The sequence below is a fragment of the Dermacentor silvarum genome, chromosome 7 (assembly GCF_013339745.2).
Source record: "Dermacentor silvarum isolate Dsil-2018 chromosome 7, BIME_Dsil_1.4, whole genome shotgun sequence".
Classification (NCBI taxonomy): domain Eukaryota; kingdom Metazoa; phylum Arthropoda; class Arachnida; order Ixodida; family Ixodidae; genus Dermacentor; species Dermacentor silvarum.
In genome coordinates this window covers 17,084,303-17,099,500 of record NC_051160.1, presented here as the reverse complement: position 1 = coordinate 17,099,500, position 15,198 = coordinate 17,084,303, and the positions used below count along the sequence as shown (strand labels likewise).

The 15,198-nt window shown below is 47.3% G+C and overlaps 1 protein-coding gene across 5 annotated transcripts in view; it reads right to left on the bottom strand.

The window, feature by feature from the left end:
* The window catches only part of LOC119457626 (equilibrative nucleoside transporter 2), a 104,477-nt gene that overhangs the window by 71,264 nt on the left and 18,015 nt on the right, over positions 1–15,198 (bottom strand). The window contains exon 1 of one of the 5 annotated variants that reach the window (XM_049670286.1): positions 14,012–14,035. The exons of the other annotated variants lie outside the window; for them this stretch is intronic. The gene's annotated coding sequence lies outside the window, so the exon portion shown is untranslated. Of the gene's footprint in view, positions 1–14,011; positions 14,036–15,198 lie in introns of those variants that run through there. 5 annotated transcript variants of the gene reach the window in all.

Sequence of the window (15,198 nt, the reverse complement as noted above, 5' to 3'; positions counted from 1 at the left end):
CACAAACAATTTTTATCTCCCAGGCGGATTTGTTTCTGGCTTGTACTGGCCGCGATTCCTACGATTCCCATTTGTAAGGCTTTATAAATACTCTATAAGACGTTCACAAACAATTTTTATCTCCCAGGCGGATTTGTTTTCTGGCTTGTACTGGCCGCGATTCACACACCTCAAATTACTTTTAGCAAACTCTCTATAGATAAGTTGAACGTCCGAATTCGTTAGGTGACTCCTGTGTGTTGCAACACCAATTCCATTAAGGTTCAGTTCGATTATATGTTCCCTAAAAATGCAAAGGCACTATCTTACCGCATGCTAAGCTCTATCTTAAATGATTACTTTTTGCACATACCGATCAAGACAGTTACTGCCACTGACACTTCCCAAAATGAAGAAAAGTGTGGAATTGGAATATTTTCTCCTATTCTCGATTGGTCGTTTTTTCTTCGCCTCCCGGACTTCGTACCGATCTTTCTAGCAGAATTTTTAGCTGTAATTCTAGCCCTCCTTAAGCTAAATACATCAACACGTTCCACAGTGGTCGTGACGGATTCTCTGTCTCTGTGCTCCTGACTCACTGCTTCTGATGACCCCCGGGTTTTGTGAGCTTTCAAATCGTCATTGTGCCCCCTCATTTAGCTTTGATTAGATTGCTTTGGATACCAGGGCATAAGGGTCTATTTCTAAACGGTATGGCAGATTCGTTGGCGAAAGCGTCCCTGAATGGCCCCGTCATTCAAATCCTACCATCGTCAGGTTTCACCACAGGGGCTAGTTTTCAAGACAAATGACGCTGCGTGAATTTCACGCCCCTTCTTTGACAAACTCCTCAAATTTTCAGCACTTTAATTGTCGCATTATTGGAATAGCAAACTCTGTCAAACGCGAGCACATTGAAGTAGCAATCGTTAGATTACGCTGCCGAATTCCATTTCTAAATTTTTACGTACACAGAGCTCGTCTGGTTCCCTCACCGAACTGTCCCTCTTGCGTGAACTTGAAACAATTGACCACTTTCTGATTGATTGTCAAAGATCTTCTGAATTGCTAAACACGTTAGAAACACCGTTTCGCCTTCTTAGATTATACTTAAATGTTCACAATTTGGGGGCATCGACCCTTGGGCACAGCGACAGGAAGGTTGGCGATGCCATCCAGGATTTTATTGCATGGTCAGAAAGATTTCGACTATAAAATCAGAAGTTAAGGTTTCGTTACATTTATGTTATCATTTATTCCGTCATTTTTTAAAAATCGTAAGCTATAATCTATCTTAATTTTTATATATCTATTTAAAATTTTGTTTACAATATTTTATCATTCTTCTTTCTTATTGTTCTATTGAACTACCCGGTTCCTGGCCAATCCCCCTGAGTGGGTACGTGTCAGATTAGCACGGATTAGTGGGCCAGCATGTCAAAATATGGTGTATGTATAGGTATGAAACATTTAGAAAGTGTCGTTCAAGCACAACCGAGATGCAAAAACGCCCGTGTACCTGCATTGGGGGCACGTTAAAGATCCCCTGGTGGTCAAACTTAATCCGGAGTCCCCCACAACGGCGTGCCTCGTAATCAAATCGCGGTTTTGGCACGTAAAGCCCCAGAGTTCAATACGATCGAGAGATGGAAACAGGCCTCACAAAGTACGCGTTATAAAGATGAGGCAGTGAAGACGACTAGGCGGATACTGCCAGAGTGGACGTGCGCATACTGCGTGCCGCAGGCCGCGCATCCTGCAGTGGTTAAATGGTTAAATGAACTTGACCTTCGGCGGTTCTGCTCGCGATAGCGAGCGTTCGTGCGACGGCGGTTCCTGCCCGAGTATTAGGAGCCTCCGAATGGAGGAAGACTGCTCAAACTAGCGCCGTTTTTCGCTGTGAAAGATCGCTGGATTGAAAGCCTCTACGAACCCTGCACGACAACTGCTGCAGCGTCGCATGACCCGGATCTAGAGTACAAGAGGACGTAGACGTGTACCATTCAGACTTGAGGAGGAAAGTGGGCAGCATTTGCGACGTGCTCTTAATCAAGTATTTCAACTTACTGCAGGCTAATGTTCCGTCTTTCTAAAGTGACGATCGCTTTTCGTTGCTGCTGCCTTTCCTACCTACAAAGAGATAGTAGTTTTTATGTTTGTAAAACTGTCTCTTGTCGGCTGCCCAACTGTTGATGCACTCGGGCGACATCAAAGAGAAGTCCTAATCTGATCACGAAACGTCTGCCACTCTTCGCATCCTCCTGGGGAGTAACACGAATATTTCTAGCAACCGGTCGTCTATAGCAAGGAAAGCCAAGTTGATGCTTGAAGTATAGTAGTATATGTGCAAAGGTGCCATACTATCCTAAAAGGTTGCTAATCGACATGCTGTGCCGTTTGTTTCTTTTCCTGCTCTCAATAAGCTTTCGAAGCTGTGTCCTCTCATATGCTGGGAAAGCTGACGATATTGCAGCCATATGCATTAGAAACCTTTCGCCAAACGTTCCAGAGTAGTAGTTTGTGCCATCTCAGTATCCTGCTGTAGAATGTATGTAGGTCAAACCGAATGCTGCTTGAACAACCGCGGGAGCATACGTAAACAGTAACAAATAAAAAAAAAGGCTAGGATATACATTTCGTAGTCCACGATACTGTGTGTGGTCGTGAAGCACGCTTCTCGGGGACAACCATACTAGGCAGGATAATTACATTTCAATAGCACCATTTCAAGACCCGCTGGAAGCCCGTTTTATCAAAATTAACCCCTACTGTTGCATAAGTAAGCCGTCTATTGCGCTGCACGCTTAAAAATTAGGGGAACCAACTTGTCAAATTATGGTGGTTAGGTTATTTCACTCTCCGGAACGGACGGGGAATGGCCGGTTTTCTATCGGCAGAGTCGGTTTATTTCTCGATCATGATACCGGATGCCGGTTCGACCCCCTATAGCTTGCATGAGTTGCAAGTGCTCTGTTGGGTCGTTTTTACATAGCGAACTACTAAAATGTCGCAAGAGACTTTATTCGTTTTATCCGAAGTCGCGAGACAAAGCGATCGATCGTTTCGCCTTTTCTAAAGTGACTTTTGTTTTGGCTCTTTCCTCCGTTTTCGTGGTCGGTGGCCGGACTTTCTCCGCTGACAGAAGGAGGAGGTGGCAGTGGTGCAGGCTGGAGGAAGGGACTGCCACGACGGCGGAGCCAACCGACAGAAAGTGCGTCACTGGTGGAAAGGGAAAGGAGCCGGTGTCACCGGGCCTTGCCGGTTGGTCGGAGAGGCACTGACGTCGCGCCAGAGGCAAGTGAACCTTGCGTCACGTGTCCACGAAGCGGCGATCGAGCGTGCTGCTGCGATGACGGTGGCAGTAAAGTAACAGAAGTTGCGAAAAGCGACGCCGGGCTCGTCGTCAACGGGAAGCCGCCGTGACTGCCAAGGAATGAGGAGAAACGTCGCGCCATGGATGCGAGGCTCGGCAACAGCGTGCGCGGTCGCCATTACCGCTGAAGAACGGGAACAGATCTAAGTTTGCGCCAGTTTGGGCTTTCATGGATAATTCAGTGGAATAAGTCCGTTCTTCCCTTCCCTTCAGAGAGCTACACAGAGCATTTCTCCGCCAAGCCATCTGTCAAGCCCAGGCCGCTGCCGGAAGCCAACTGATTCCGGCTGACGTCTAGGGGGGAGGTAGGCGGTGAAAGGGGGAGCTGCGTCTCACCCCGATCACCCATACTCTCTGACGGGTGCAAATAAAGTGCTTTCTCTCTCTCTCCGCTTTGAATAAATTTAAATGTCTACCTAATTTGTATAAAGCATTTCAAAAATATAAATCGTGCAAAGTTTCTAATATATATATATATATATATATATATATATATATATAATGTCCTGGATGAGAACAACTGGCCGCAGGTGGGATATGAACCAACGTCCTCACTTTAGGCGTGTGATGCTCTTACCAATCAAGCTGCTGCGGCGCCGTTTTCCCATCCACTCTCCGGAATATTTGTGTTTATCTACTAGAACTAACCCTGGGAGCGTTAGCCAGCGCCACCACTCAATTGGAAAGAGCATCGCACGCGTAATGCGAAGACGTCAGTTCGTATATGCCACCGGCGGCCTGTTTTTTTTTTTTTTTTTTCACTTTCACTTATTTACCATTTCCTTAATTCCATTAAGAACTACAAATTATTTCTTATATGTTGTCTTTGTGTCATTGTTTGATGGCTTCTTATGATTTGAATATATTGATTGATTCTGGGGTTTTACGTGCCAAAACCAGTTCTGATTGATGAGGCACGCCGTAGTGAAGGGCTCTGGATTAATTTTGACCACCTGGGGTTGATTTAACGTGCACTAGAACGCAAGCACACGGGCGTTTTTGCATTTCGCCTCCATCGAAATGCGGCCGCCGCGGCCGGGATTCGATTCCGCGATCTCGTGCTCAGCAGCGCAACGCCTTAGCTGACTGAGCCACCGCGCGGTATGATTTGAATATATACAGGGTGTTTCAGCGAACACTTTCAAAATTTATTTAAGGTTGCCTGTGGCAGATAGCACAATTCTAGTTCATGACCTGGTCTACTCGAAGAGGCGGAGATTACTTGCACAAGAAATTGAAATGCATAATCGAATGATTAACAAAAATTCACTAATTAAGTTTTTAATAATTACGTGATGGCCCATATCGCAATTTACAAATTGTAGCCGCGGAGTTCGCAAGGCGTATCCACTTGAAATTAATTCTCAGGTTGACACCAGTTTCGAGATATGAATTCCCGAACTTTGCGGAGAAATGCATTGGCGTTCCAGTTAGGTTCTTAACAAAACGTCGGTTTTTGCATTGAAGCACAAAATTAACTGGAACGCCAATGCATTTCTCCGCAAAGTTCGGGAATTAATATCTCGAAACTGGTGTTATCCCGAGAATTCGTTCCAAGTGAATGCGCCTTGCTACCTCCACGGCTACAATTCGCTGAAACACCCTGTATATATATATATATATATATATATATATATATATATATATATATATATATATATATATATATATATATATATATATATATATATATATATATATATATATATGTATATATAGGTGGGGTGATGAAAATAGGAAATTAGCAGGCGCAAGTTGGAATCAGCTAGCGCAAGACAGTGGTAATTGGAGAACGCAGGGAGAAGCCTTCGTCCTGCAGTAGACAAATATAGGCTGATGATATATATATATATATATATATATATAACACTTGATTTTGTTGTGATTTTCTTATTGTTTGTATTATTTATGCAGTGCTTATCGCAAGAAACGCACAACGAAGGACAGCGCGAAACTCCAGAGAATGACTTCTACAAATATTGACGCACTGCGTTCTAAAGAAGACGTCCATAAAGATAAACACTGCAAGCGGCGTAGTCCCAAGGTGTGCCATCTTGAACGGCAAATTGTGCGCTCAGCAGCTTTCGAAACGGCCGCTGAAATGTTAACCTGCAGAGAGCTGACATTCGCCACGCACAAAGTGCAGCAAATAGGTGGAACAAAGATGCGCTGACGCAAAGCCTGCGACTTGAGGAGTACCGCGAGCGAGCTACGGGTCCACAGCAAGAACACTTCACTTGGACGAAAATAATCAAATCAGGAACACTACGAACACAAGTGCTAGTTCGGACTACTGCAAATGCATAACTGCATGTAACAGGAAAGTTCAAAAACATGAAAACAAATGCATAAATTGAGTAATAATGTGGTCATTAAAACAACGAAAGCTCTCTCGGAGTATAACAGGACTGAATAGTAACGTCTTTTGCTGAGCTAGCTGTTTGATATCGGTGAAAGAATCAATAGGGCAAGCTAATTATACGACGACAAAATGCGATGAGACGCCATTCGCAAGAAAATTTCATCGCTATTGCAATTATACGGACACTCGAAGCACATTTTCACCGTCACCGTGCTGTCATGGTATCAACGGTGCATGCGCGGCACACTCAGTGGCGAGTGGCGCGCGTTCGGCTGGAAAAACGGCGTGGCCAAGTGGGCGCATCGTCACTCTACGCGCAATCGGCTCTGCCGAGTATACAGGGCAGTGTTCTGCCTCCTGCTGCTGACGTGAGCGTTGCGCGCACATGCGTTAGCGTTCATGCTGATTAGCTGCATGCGCATCCCACCGTGGTGCATATACACGTGGTCTGAGCTGGACAGACAGCAAACGTCAAGCTATAAAGCTATCGGCTGTATAAAGGTGCGAGGAAGGCAAGACGGAGAGGACTAGACGCACACGGTGCTGATTTTCATCCATCTTTATTCGTGAAAAAAAAAAAAATTGGCGCAGTTTCATCCGAAAGGCCAAGCATCAATTGCGATAGCAAATTATTAGAGAGCTATATGGAGTAAGGATAGTAGTTTTATGAACTGTATAAACTTGTACCTGCAGCAGCACCAGCAACGCGCAGAACTGTTGTCGACGCCGTCGGCGTTTTGCCCGCGTTCGCACCGAACGCGCGCGGCGTTGGCGAATGTTGCGGGTGCCTCTGGGGGCGGAACGGAGGTTTTCGACGAGATCAGAACGGGACACTCGTCGAGCAGCGTCGGAAGTCTTTGTTATAAAATTACGCATTTGGTGCCGCAGCTAAACGTCGCCTCCCCTCCCTCCCTCCCTCCTGTCCCCCAACGGCCTTTCGCACGACGGAAGTAAACTCCCTATATATATATATATATATATATATATATATATATATATATATATATATATATATATTTGCTTTCTTTCAGCACAAACTCTAGGGAGTTTAGACGGAAGAAGTCGCATTTGCTCTCTATATATGGCGATTGTAAAGAAGGAAAGAGACGCTTAATTCTGCAGTCCTTCATGGAGCACGGCGCAGAACGCGCGTTTGCTCTCCGCCGTGCGTTCGCTCCCCGTGAAAGCACGCGTCCCGCGTTCCCTTTCACTCGCATATATACGGCGCGCGGCGACGATTTCATCGCCGTTGACGTGATACGGAACCTTACGGCGACGGCGACGCCGACGGCAGAAATCCGCTTTGGAGTGTCCATATAATTGCTATCTCAATAATAATTACAAAGTTACTTAATTACGTTTCATTAGTTACTGAAACATGTGTCTCAATTTCTCGTGCTATTAATGTATGCTTCTTGTCCGCCTAACGTCCGCTGTGAGCTTACAAAGCCAGCTCGTACAACCAACAAATACAATGTGGCGTGCGACACCACTTGCAAGGCCTTCTATAAGTGTGTACGACAGTGGTACCTCTAGGCACAGCTGTGCTGTGCCTAGAGGTACCGCTGTCGGTAGGTGCAAGACGATGTAGGTGCATGTTAAAGAACCTCAGGTGGTCCAAATTATTCCCGAGTGCCCCCCCCCCCCCCCCCACTACGGCGTGTCTCATAATCAGATCGTAGTTTTGGCACGTAAAACCCCATAATTTAATGTTAATTTTGTCACAATCGTGGCACTGCAGCACGCCTAGACACACCAGCCAACATGTGTAGACCCAAACGTGCTGATAGAAAGAAGGTCAAGAACGGCAAGAAATTGCACCTTGGTCGTCATGCCCCTTTTGCCGATACTCGTCTCAAACACCATCGAGTTGCGACGCCTGCAACGCCCTCTGGTGACGCTCCTCCTCACGCCACCATTCTGAGACGCCCGGTTGCGAGACGCATTGTGAGACGCCTGCAGGGCGCTGTCTACGCTGCGCGCTAGCAGTTAACTGCCTCGTATGCTGCGTCGTCGAGTTCGCAAGCGCTGCAGTAAATCTTTCGATCGCTTTTTGCGTTTGGCTCTTCGTTCGAAACTGCCAGTTTTCGGTTTGAGCTGACACACCACACACTTATAGACTACGATTTGACCATTCTCCCTGTTTCTTTAAAAGTGTTGTTTAAAATGAAATGCACTTGAAAGTGGCGTGTGTCCTGCTCGTTTCTTTTTTTTTTTTTGCCTTCGTCTATGGGTTGTTTACTCTCTCTCTCATCAAAAGTGTCTCGTTATAGCAAACGCCCTCTTCCTCTTCACAATAACTCTCTCTCTCTCTCTCTTCAACAGTGCGTGTGCTTGTACGCTTGCGTGAGTGTCCTGTCAACTAGTGTGCACGGGTCACCAAACTTCATTTCGGTAGCCTTCGAAACTACGCGCTGCTCGAGGTCACGGTGCGTTATGAAAACATAGACGCCGGCGTATACAGTGGCAGTGATCGGCAGATTGACATTTTTCGTCATTGCGTGTACTTTGTTGTCATGCTTTCGGAATGTTCGTTTGGGGCAGCACTCGCTCTGATCGGAATACACATATTATGGTATAATTAGAGAGTGGAGTAGATATTACGCCTTCGCCACAGCTACTATACAAGGACGTCTTAATGCAAAATTTTATAGATATTTGCATACGTGTACAGCACATATATGCTCAACGCGAGCTCGTTCGTATGCATGCATTCTTTACGTCGTAAGCAGTTCGGCGCACTCGCCGGCGTTCATTAGCTGCGCGCTTCGTCTGGGTACAGCTTTCCCTCTTCCGCGAGCTTCCTTGATCTCTACATTGTCTCGGCGACAGTCCTGATCGATAGGTGCCGATAACGTAAGCTTCCAGACACAACAACACCTAAAGTCAAAGGTACGTACGGTTCGCGCGGTTCCCATGCGATCTCTTCTTTCAGTTTTTTTTTAACGCTAATTGGTGCCCACAGACATTTTCCCCAGCACGACGAGTGCATAAACGTGTGTGGTATGAAAGGGGCGCGTATGCTGTTTGCACCAACCAGCCCAGTTCAGCAAACTCTTGCAGTGTCTGTCGTGTTCACTTCGTCCTGTCTCAAGCGCTGTTCGATAACCTTCTCAGAATCCACCAACCAGCCCGATTCAGCACACTCTTGCAGTATGAAAGTCCTTTTCTTCCTCCCTCTTTTTCATTTCGAGGCCCACGTGACCCGAGCACACGGCTGCTAAGAAAGTCAGCAGAGATTTCCTGCAGAATCTAAGCATCTGCTGTGTTAGTATGTCACCACAGGATGCGTAACATTCTGAAACTTACGTGTAATCTAGCCTGTTTCGTGAGGCCTGCATGGTGGTCATCCGATTAAATTTATAAATCTGGATTGGTTTTAATAATCTCAGACGTCTTTCAATAGGGCTTGCACGGTGATCCTAATGGTCATTACATTAGTGAAACATTGCATGCCATCTTGAAGAAAATTGACTGCTCGGTGCAAGCCACTGTACTCTATTTCATAGTTAGCAGGCAAGTAGTGCGGTCGTAGAAGTCTTACTCCGCGCGTTTCGCTGTACGGTTGTTTATAATCTGCGACGCTTTCTGCGGAGTAACTACTTCACATATATTACAACTACAACTTGTGGACGTAAGGTTACCTTGAACGACGCGGTATTTGCTCACCTTTGTATTCATCTTTGTGCACCTTTGTGCTTTCAAAGTATGCGATGCACTATGTTTTTGTCGCGACCGCGAGCGGTGCACCGCGGCCGCTAGTCGCGGGAGCGTATGTGACTCCGCGCGCACGTACGGCGGTAAATGGGTTCAGATATGCGACGCCATTCATGTGATAATAACGTCATGTTTTGTGACATAAAAGTTTTAGACCTAATTCTACATCGTATATAGTTACAACGCATATAGTTACATATTTCATATGTGACGGGCTATATGCGAATGCAAGCAACGAAGTCTGTGCAGGCTTCGTATATAGCGTTGTCATGCTACTCATGAAGCGCAGTATAGCTTGTCGCCAAGCAGCGAGTAACAGACGACTTTCCCGCCAAGTGGAAAGAACGGAGAACGCGAGTGAAGAGGTGGCGCCCTCTGCCCGACACTTTCCACCGTGCAGGGTATGTCCAACGGTATATTTTCGAATAACATACGCGTCCTCCTGCGATTTCAGCCCTTTATCTCGCATCACTTGAGTATGGCCCTTGTAATTATTTCTCAATAAGGTTTGCAAACGCACTGAATAAAATACATCAACAATATAGATTCGTGAAACAGAAACGAAATGGCTATGAGAGAGGCCTCTATGTCACGTAATGTCAACAATGAACAAGAGTGAGGGCAACCGAGAGACCCAATTTTTGTTAGTCACGACCACGTGAAGGCAACAGATACCGTATGGACTCGCGTAAGGGCCGCACTTTCTTTCCCCAGTTTTGACGAGGTGCGGCCTTTGCACGGAGTGAACCTTTTGGTAAAAAATGTCACTGTTTCGCCCTAAGGGCGAAGCAATGAATGCGATAGCAACACAGCAATGTCATACGACGTAAGGTGAGCGGCTTTGGTAGCAATATGAATTGTAGTAATCATGAGCTGATTAAGTAAGCAGGTGTGCTGCGGCGTAAGCAGACCGACATGAAGAGAGACTCGATGACCACGAGAAGGCGCGTGTGAAACGGTGGTGTTGATGAGAAGCGCTTCCCGTGGGCAGCGCGTGCGAAGGGACACACCTCTAGCGCTGCACTGCCGACCCGGGCAGCATTGCATGTGTAGCGTGCGTTGGAAAATGTGGCCCGACTATTACTAACTGATTGAACAAGCGTGGTGTGAGCGCGCACAAACAAACATGAATAGATCACACTGAATGACTGCAGACAACGACTGTCAAAACGCTGGCAGCAAGCGCATACGCCGCACCAACGGGCGAAGGTACGTGCGGTCTATCGCTTCAACGGAAACTGAGCGGCGAATGCACGGCGCATAAAGGTAAGAGCCGTGTGGAGATAAGCGACGGTGCGAGCGAGCGACGAGCGCGGTTGTTGGCAGAGAGGAAGTGCGCCCCCCCCCCCCCTCCGCTCCCTCCGGCGCTGGCTTCCTGCTTCCTTGCTTGCGCGTGGGAGATTGAGTGCGTTCGCTCTCCGTGATAGCGCGCGTCCCCGCACGCTTCCGCTCGGGCATACGGCGCGCGGCGAAGATTTTATCTATAGGGAACCTCACGGCGACGGCGACGGCAGAAATCCGGTTGAAGTGTCCATATAATTGCTATCGCAATAAAACAAAACAAAACAAAAAAATGTCACAGTTTCGCCCTAAGGGCGAAGCAATGAATGCGATAGCAACACAGCAATGTCATACGAAGTAAGGTGAGCGGCTTTGTTAGCAATATGAATTGTAGTAAACATGAGCTGATTAAGTAAGCAGGTGTGCTGCGGCGTAAGTAGACCGACATGAAGAGAGACTCGATGACCACGAGAAGACGCATGTGAAACGGTGGTGTTGATGAGAAGCGCTTCCCGTGGGCAGCGCGTGCGAAGGGACACAACTGTAGCGCTGCACTGCCGATCCGGGCAGCATTGCATGTGTAGCGTGCGTTGGAAAATGTCGCCCGACTACTACTAACTGAATGAACAAGCGTGGTGTGAGCGCGCACAAACAAACACGAATAGATCACACTGAATGACTGCAGACAACGACTGCCAAAACGCTGGCAGCAAGCATACGCCGCAGCGGGCGAAGGTACGTGCGGTCTATCGCTTCAACGGAAACTGAGCGGCGAATGCACAGCGCATAAAGGTCAGAGCCGTGTGGAGATAAGAGACGGTGCGGACGAGCGACGAGCGCGGTTGTTGGCAGAGTAGAAGTGCCCCCCCCCCCCGCTCCCTCCGGCGCTGGCTTCCTGCTTCCTTGCTTGCGCGTGGGAGATGAGTGCATTCGCTCTCCGTGATAGCGCGCGTCCCCGCACGCTTCCGCTCGGGCATACGGCGCGCGGCGAAGATTTTATCTATACGGAACCTCACGGCGACGGCAGAAATCCGGTTGAAGTGTCCATATAATTGCTATCGCAATAAAATGGTGCCGGCGCAGCTGGAAACTTGTGTGCACACCCTGGCTCTCGTCGCGGAGTAGCTGTACGGGGAAGCACGCTGCGCGCAGCATCGGAGACCCGCCGAGGTGGCTCAGTCAGCTAAGGCGTTGCGCTGCTGAGCACGAGATCGCGGGATCGAATCCCGGCCGCGGCGGCCGCATTTCGATGGAGGCGAAATGCAAAAACGCCCGTGTGCTTGCGTTGTAGTGCACGTTAAAGAACCCCAGGTGGTCAAAATTATTCCGGAGCCCTCCACTACGGCGTGCCTCATAATCAGAACTGGTTTTGGCACGTAAAACCCCAGAAAGAAGAAAGAAGCATCGGAGCACCAAACGCGATTGCTTCTCCGTTGGTAATTTTTTTCCTCCAAATTTTGGGCCGCCAAGTTGGGGGTGCGGCCCTTACACGAGTCTATACGGCAATGAGGCCGAGGAAAGCATAGGGGAAGTTTTTTGTAGTTTTTTAACCGAAATGTGGAAATGATAAGCTAAAAGGAAAAGGTCGAGAAAAAGTAATTTGCCGTACAACCATCCGCATTACGCGTGCGTTAAGTCAGTGTACAAAATCTTAAGAGCCAGAGACTGTATATACCAGGAGTATACTTTAAAGGAAGTAAAGAAAGTTGCTGCAGCGATCCGCTGCCGGTCACGTGGTAGGGAGTTCCGATTCTCGGCTGTCCTGCAGCAGAACCTTTCCGACTGAACACTCATAGCTTGCATTGGTCTGTTTTCTCCGAGACTCCAATAAGGGTACTTATCGCTTATATTCGGGCTAAAACATATGTTCGACAATTTCGAATAGTAAATTCTCCAATCGAATACGAATCGAATAGCAAAAAAATATTTTATTTGTAATAAAAATATCGAATACATAACCTCACACCCAATAGCTATCAAATGTCGTGACGCCCAGATATCTATGTGTCACCGTATGAAATCATACCAACACTGTGAACGTGTATAACAATGCGAGAACATGTTTTTGCTGTTGTACGTACAACCTCAGTTTTTTATGTGCTTGATTACATACACCAATTCTATCACCGGATCGCGATTGCGGAAATTTTGTCTTGTGACAATGAAAGCTCATTTTGCGAAAAACTTGCTTGTACAGTGCATGGCCATCCGCGATGAGCTTGATAGAAACACAATTTGGAACGGCATTTAATGGACTGTCGATGTAAATAAAAAAAGCCGCAGTTTCGCCTGAAAGTCGAAGCATCGATTGCGATAGTAAATTAGTAGACAGCTATACGAAGAAAGGATAGTAGTTTCATCGGCCATATAAACTTGGAAATATTCGCTTACTAACTGAATTAACAAGCATGGTGTCAGTGCGCACAGGTAAACATCAACAAATCACGCTCGATGACCGCGGACGCTCGCTGTCAAAACGCTGGCGTGAGGAAGCTTGATTATGTTACTTACGATGCTTGTCATTTTGTACTCGGCTCGAGTAACGTGCCCATTCACCAGATTTTATAGAAACTCCGAGAAGCGTGCGGGAAATAAAATTCCCATTTGTAGTTTCTCGTGCTTATAAGAAGTGAGACATTTCTCAGTTGGGAGAACCTAGGGGTCCCACATTGCGATGCTGCCCGCTCAATTTACCCAGCTTCCGGTTAATCCATAACGTTTTTGCTAATCCAGGGATTGAGGCTCTCGATATCGACTTTTATTTGAGGAACAATATCATCGACGATGTTGTACTTATCCTGCCGACCTAGTACCCATAGATAAGTGGGAACTCACTCACTAAAGTATATATATTTTTTTCAAAATACGAGCTCACTCGCCCACTCATGCCCGCTCGCTCAGTGGCACTCACTCACCCTTATATTGACGCCTATTCACGGGCATTCACTCGCGTTCGTACTCACGTCACTCGCAGTTGCCGAACAGTCACTCATGTTATACTCATGTTCATGCTCATGCTTATACTCACCCGAGCACCCACTGCCGTTCGTACTCACGTCGCTAGCCGTTGCCGAACAGTCAATCATGTTCATACTCATGTTCATACTCACGCGAGCACTCTCTCCCGTTCGTAGTCGCTTCGTGCCCCACTCAAGCCATTCGTCGTTCACTTGTACGCATACTCACGAATCAAGACCGTGAAATGAGAGTGAGTGAGATGTGAGCCAGTGTGTATACTCCCGAATATGCCGAACCGATTAATTCAAGAATATTCGTTTTGAGGAAGCACACACTCACACCGTTTGGGCAGGAAGCTCACGGTCTCTCCACTCACGCTGGCGCGCTGACTGTACTTGACGGCCGCCATTTGTTCTAACGTGGAAGACGCCGCTTCGGGCTCTTTTAGCCGCGAGCCGTCCTAGCAAAGAATGCGCCCGTCATCGTCAAAGGCAGGTCGGCGCACGCGTTGGCTGCGTCACTAACCAGATGAATCAAAGGATCCTTCAAGACGCACCTGACGGTATATATATATATATATATATATATATATATATATATATATATATATATATACCCTTCGGTGCTTACGTTGGCCCCAACAATATTCACATTCTACATCTCGCATGCATTTCTTTTACTACTTTCATGTCAAGAACACCATGTCACGCTGATAACGTGCATGCCGTTCGTAACACGAAAGTGCCGGGCGCGCAGCGTTAAAGAACGCAAAGGCACGCGCGATATAAGACGATTATTGTTGTGGGAGGAAGATAAGCACCAAAGGGGGCAAGGTTTATGCAGTGAGTTCCTCGCAAGTCAGGCGTGCTCGCACCCGCGCGTCGCTCAAACATCAGATGCAACTGTCGTTCAAAATACTTTCGGTGAAACATTTTGTCGCCACGTGAGCCCCTTTGAAAATTGAATGACCTATAGAGAAAAACGGGAACACACAAAACCAACAGGCAATGAAGTCAAGGAAAGCGCAGGGATAATTAGCTGTGGTCGAAATGTAGAGAAAAAAAAAGTTAGAAAAATGTAAAATGAAAGTGGACGAAAAGAAAACGTCGCCGCCGGTGGGAGCCGTACCCACAACCTCCGGATTACGCGTGCGTTGCACTACCAATTGCGCTATCCATATATAGTAACACGGTAAACGAGAATAGTGGTCACTCGAAGCCGTTTCGGCCACTCGAGAGCCTATCGGTATCCCGGTTAATGTCCCTAGATATCGTTCGCCAAAATCTAGGGACTTTAATCCCGGTGTGAGGTCGCATGCGGCCATGGCTAGCAGCGCGAGAGGCGGCACTGACCCAGCCCGTGCGATGCCCAATCAAACCTCGTCGCCATCGCCGGGCTGGCTATACTCTTTAAACTGCCCCCAAAGATTATTGTTGGTTTCTTCTGCGAGCGTCTGTCAGAGCGTTTCCATATGAACCCGACGGAAGCATGGTCGAGTCGCCTTGTCGGGCTGGAATTGGCCTGTCGA